The sequence below is a fragment of the Myxine glutinosa genome, chromosome 1 (genome assembly GCF_964187855.1).
Source record: "Myxine glutinosa chromosome 1, kmMyxGlut1.1, whole genome shotgun sequence".
NCBI classification, from domain to species: domain Eukaryota; kingdom Metazoa; phylum Chordata; class Myxini; order Myxiniformes; family Myxinidae; genus Myxine; species Myxine glutinosa.
Window position 1 is genome coordinate 176,058,500 of NC_136261.1, and position 5,572 is coordinate 176,064,071.

At 51.5% G+C, this 5,572-nt stretch overlaps 2 protein-coding genes across 2 annotated transcripts in view; both read left to right on the top strand.

Annotated features, from left to right (window-relative positions):
* The window catches only part of LOC144889833 (uncharacterized), a 191,209-nt gene that overhangs the window by 184,622 nt on the left and 1,015 nt on the right, over positions 1 to 5,572 (top strand). The window lies entirely within an intron of this gene.
* The window catches only part of PFDN2 (prefoldin subunit 2), a 31,348-nt gene that overhangs the window by 9,654 nt on the left and 16,122 nt on the right, over positions 1 to 5,572 (top strand). The window lies entirely within an intron of this gene.

The following is a 5,572-nucleotide window of genomic DNA, read 5'->3' on the forward strand; positions in this document are numbered from 1 at the left end:
GTCCTGAAGCACGAGAGGAAGTTGTTGGACTGGGTGGGACTAAGGAAGGAGAGAGAACCCGTCACACCAATCCCCCAAGCTCCGCGTTGGCTCCACCAAGCGTTCAGCTCCACCAAGCTCCGCGTTGGCTCCACCAAGCGTTCAGCTCCACCAAGCTCCGCGTTGGCTCCACCAAGCGTTCACCTCCAGCCATCCACCTCCTGCAATTCCCCGCGTGAGTCCGTCTTTTGTTTGTTCTGTCCTGGGTTAATTAAGTCTGTATAAGCTAGTATTTTCCCTGTGTCACCTGCGTCTTATGTGTTGTAAATAAACCTTGATTGCTTTCTTTTTGCTTGTGTGTAAATAGCCAATAAATTCAGTCGTATTTCCAAACCTTTCTTTGCCTTCTTTTTCCTCTTTGCATTCGTCGCCTTTGTCTTTTCCCCATTGGGCAGCTACGGTGCGATACGGCCAAAGTTCGGGTGGAATCGGGTGAGTTTTGTTAGGTCGCGGTCTTACACCACCGCTCGGTCTATAACATCTAACCGCGATCTATAACAATTGGTGTCGAGGAGTGAGATCGGACCCGGAGCGCGTTTACGCGCTCGAAATTATAAAGCCGAAATTTGTTAGTTGTATAAAAATCCGAATTTTGAAATCGCGCCATGGCTGTTCAAGGCGACGGGATGCCGGTGGGAGAGATAGACGGGGTAGAATCGACCCAGGACTTAGGAAAAAAAATGGTGGAGGAGAGTAAAGAAGGTGTGGTTGAGGGTGTATCAGGTGCACAAAATGGCGTCCTCACGCACGTGGGTGAAGCGGCACCAAATTTTGCCGCGCCCGTGACCGTACCACTACCAGCGGGCTTTGATGTGGGGGACTTCATGGCGCAATTCACCGAGATGCTGAGAATAGAGGGGGAGAAATTGAGTAATAGAATTGACGCGATATTAATGAACGGAATGAGGGCCAATAATGAGGGAATGGCGAGGGACAGAGCCGCATACGAGGAAAGGGAGCAGAGGGACAGAGACCGCAAGTTGGGCGAAAGGGTCCCAGGGGTGCACGAGGAAGTAACGCGGGCCGAAAAGCGCTGGTTGAGCGAAGCGGAGGAAAGCACGGGTACAATGACGGGGGTAGAAATCGCGACCCGGGGTTTGGAAAAGCCGGCGACCGATGAGGTAGAGGGAATTTTATTAAAGCCAACGGTCGTCGAGGTGAACAAAGAAATTATGGGTATAGTTGAAATTGGAGAGACCGGGGACTTAAAGTTAAAAGAGCAACAATCGGAGGAAGGAATGGAAATTGCTCAAAGTCTAAATGCACATCCTGATGCTGTACTCGCTAATCCAAATGGAAGTTTGCAGGTTTTGGTGCAGGGAGGAAGAAGAACCCCGAAGGTGAGACGTGCTGTATATGGTGCGGGTAGATTTTGCAGGAGGATGTTTAGCGACAAAAGAATTTTCGCGCGCTTGGGATCGAGGAAACACCCGGGCGTTGGTGAAGGGTCCCGTGTGAGTGGAAATGGCACGCGTGGGAGAAAAAAGTGTGCGTCGGCGAGTGGGTGTGGTATAAAGTGTGGGAGTGAAACCGAGTGCGAGCAAGAATGCACGTCGGTGTGTACGGGGTGTGACACAGGGAGTGAGAGCAATACGGAGTGCACGCCCATGGTGAGTGTTACGGAGGACGTAACGGAGGAGAGGTGTGGACCGAAGTGTGCGCAAGAGGTGTGGTGTGTAACAGAGAGAGCGTTGGTGGAATGTACGGACGGCGTTGGAACGCCAGGTTTTGTGAGGGTGAAAGGGGTAGCGTATGCTTGTAAGCATGCAAGTGAAGCGTCGATGGTAACCGGTTTAGTGGTTAGAGCGACGGATAGCCGATGCGAGCACTCGGTGCGAGGGGTGCTTGGTTGGGTGCGAGGCCCGGCGTCGATCGAAGCTGCGTCGTTTCTCTTCGAAGCGTCGTTGCCGATTCGGGCTTGGCCCCGCCCCGCACGGTCGAGTCCGGGCTTTGTCGGGCGAGGCGACCGGTCCGGTTCAAGGGCGAGTGGGAGGAGGCGGAACGGTGCCCCCTCGTGGGGACGGGGTTCCGACCGGGGGAGATGGAGCCATCGGGCCCGGGACCGCAAGGTGCCGCGCCGAGATGGTGCGTGGAATCTCGGTCCAACCAAACCACCTCCCTTGAACCGAAAGCCGGACGGATTCAACCTGCAGGCGACCAAACCACCCGAATTCATTGCTCGGCTTTGCGAAACCGAGTTTAATGATGTCATGGCGCACCGAGAGGATGTAATAAGTAGACGGACGATGATGGTAGTGATTTGATACGAAATTTATAATAGTGGGTAGAATTGGCAGTAAATGGAAAATTTTTGATTGGTTGGAATTTAGGTGTACAAAATTGATAGTGAGAGACCCCCGATGTGGTGGGATGGCAAATCCACCATCCCTCACAGACGTGGGGCAAAGGAGCTATAGTTTATGGGGTGTATGGCAGTGAAAACTAGCCCGGGTGGGTTAGGTTATATTGTAGGGATCTAGAAGAGATTGACATTAGGTAACGTTAAGGTTAGTTAGTGACTGATACCTGTAGTGGGGACGCAGGTAGATTAGTGTGGATGATAATGACGTGGGAGCGCAATAGTTTAAAGGGACGACTGGGAAGCGCAAGTTTCAGAAGGGAGTAGTTAGCTGAGATGATGCCGTGTGTGTGAGAATTGAACAGGTGAGAATTGGACAGGTGTGATTGCACAGGTGTGCAACTGAACAGGTGTGTGGAGCAGTGTATGAGGGAGTAGTGGTGATTGTGTGTTGTGTTGACCAACTGGTCCAGGAAGAGGAGGAGGGTGCAGGTGGCACCAGGTAGGATTGCACAGGTGTGCAACAACAGGTGTATGTGGTTGTATGGAATAAATGGTATGGAGTAGTGGAATGGATGGTAGTGGAGTGAGAATGGTGGAAATTGTGGAGTGGAGTGGATGGTGCAAAGGTGTGAATGGGGGAAGAGTGGACCCCCATCACGGATACCCGGGGCGGGTAGTGTAAGTGTTAGGTAGAGGGTACAGGTAAATTGTAGTTGGATATTGGCATCTGTGGTGCGGGTGACAGAATGGTATGTGGATGGGTGCGTTGGTGTTGTGGAAATGGCTGGGCGTGTAGCCTGTTAGTGTGTGTAGTTGGTTGGGCGCTCCACCACTGTGAGGATGTCGGCCAGGTGAGGCCGCAGGTGGGCTCTGGGAGCCGGTAGTAGTTGTTGTGGATGGGGCCCGAGGATCCGGAGGACGGACCCGGGTAGCCCAGTGCCAGAGGGCACCGAGTGGGGTGACAGAGCCAGGAGGGGCCTGCCCCAGTTAGATAGGTTAGGGTGAGGAGCTAGGTAAGCTCGGGTGGCAACTGCAGTGGTGGAGGTGTGCAGGTGGGTAGACCCACTGGGAGAGGTACACGTCGCAGCCCAGAAATTGTGCTAGAGCACCGGGAGATGAATCGGGGGAGTGAGACCCCAAATTGAGAAGCACCACAGTTTGGCCAATGGGAATTGGTTTTTAGAACCCATAGTGTAAGAGGGCCAATGGTTTGGCCGGAGAAAGAACCCGGGTAGTGTAAAGTGTGTTAAAATCATTTAGAGGATAGTTAGGATGAAGGATCTCCTCGCACCATCTGCATCCACTCACCTGAGGTGACAGGTACTCCACACCATGCCATGTTTAATTATTTTTACTGTGCAAATGTTTGGAATGTGAGACGCATCATGACGTGGGTGTGACATTGTGCGTAATTCCATCTCTTCCTCCTTATGAGGATTGATGATGAATTGATGATGGCAAATTTTTGAAGTAGAGGGATTGTGGTGACGAATTTGGTATAGGGGAAATATGGGGAAGACGTGACAGTAGTGACGAATTGGTAATGTGTAGATTTTGTACATATGGCGTAAGGGCAAGGGTAGGCTAGGTGACAGGGGGGTGACGTACGGTAGGGACGAGCTTTCTCACTTCGCCCTCCGTACGCATTTTGCCTTGCATTGCCTTTTTGACGTGTACCCTTGAGACCTTACCCCTCGCTCATCTGTCTTGTCCCCCCTTTTTGTCTCCCACATGAGGACCTGAGCGCCGTTGGGCGCCGAGGGGAGCGTGCGTGGGTCGGCCATTGTGCGCCCGAAATTCCCAGAACCAGCTGTCTGCATCGATGCACCACGTTATGGACCACATGTCAGTGGCCGAGCACCACTTATGGACCCCATGGGTTGGGGCAAGGCCCCTCTGCTGGAACCGGCCATGAGGGCCCGAAATCTTGCTGGCGGACCTTGGCCACAGGGCACCGATGCCCCACAGGTGAACCACACTAGTCGGCCCTGTGGGCCATAAATAAAATCAAATAAAAAAAGGACACATTGGGCACACTTTATTGAAAATAGGCCGCCAGTAAGCAAAGCAAAAGAATGACAACATCTGGAAGAACAAATAATAACCAGCAGAGGGAGCCGAAGAGCAAGAGATCACCTGCAGGGTTTGGGTTTGTTGGATTTATTTTATTGATGAACAGTGGTGACTGCACTGATTGGTGCTTGAGGGTGTGTTGGTGCGTTATAGGTGCTTTCATGGTGCATTGATGCAGAGCAGACTGTCCTCCCCCCAGAAAGAACAATTACAGGTCCTGGGTTAGTTTTGTAAATAAAAATAGCGTCAATTGTAAATAATGCTTCCCACCGTCAGTGTGTAGTTTGAAGACCATTCCGCAATTCGGTTAACTGTGGGCGTAAGTCTGTTAGGCAGGGTGCAATGGAGCAGCGGGACACATTTATTTATGTTTTAAAACTGTCGCACTCAGGGTCAGGCTAAAAGTAGAGGGAACTACACCTACATGCCACACTAAGGTAAAAGTAATAGGCCCGGGACGTGCCTAAGGGGAGGAGGGTGCAGTGTTGTGGATATGAGAATGTTTTTTTTATTTTGTTGTTGTGGTAAAATGTTGTTGTAAAAGGTTGTTGTAAAATATCACCCCTCCTCCCTCCGTTTGTGGTTGTATAAAGGTCAAAGGGCGTTTCCGTAGTTAGTCCATAAAACATACATGCAGGACACGATATATCCTTTCTTTTGACAGTTATATCCTTATTATGTGTATTAGCGTAAGGCTGTGTCTTCCATTAATTGAAATACTCCATTGCACCAGTGAAAGAGAATAGATCCCCTTTCCTTCCCATCCCCAAAATCTCCATCCCATATTACATCCCCTCTCGTCATTGCCGAGCCTCGATTGCCCATATTACATCCCCTCTCGTCATTGCCGAGCCTCGATTGCCCATATTACCTCCCCTCCAATAACCGCCATTGACCACGAGGCTCGAGTCAGGGAAGAAAGGCGTGTCTCCACCTCGTCATAGAGGGGGAGGAGTGAACCAGCCCCGCTCGACCAACCATGAGCCAGGGGTTCGGCTAGAGAGGGCGGAGGAAGAGCGATCGGGGAGGGTCGCAAAGGTTGAGGGGCGGGGGCCTATATAACCCAAGGCAGGGCGTGTCCAAGAGGAGAGATGCGTTTTTACAGAGGAGAGCAGAAGACAGAAAGGCCTGGAGTTGGACTTTGAGTTGGTCTGAGTT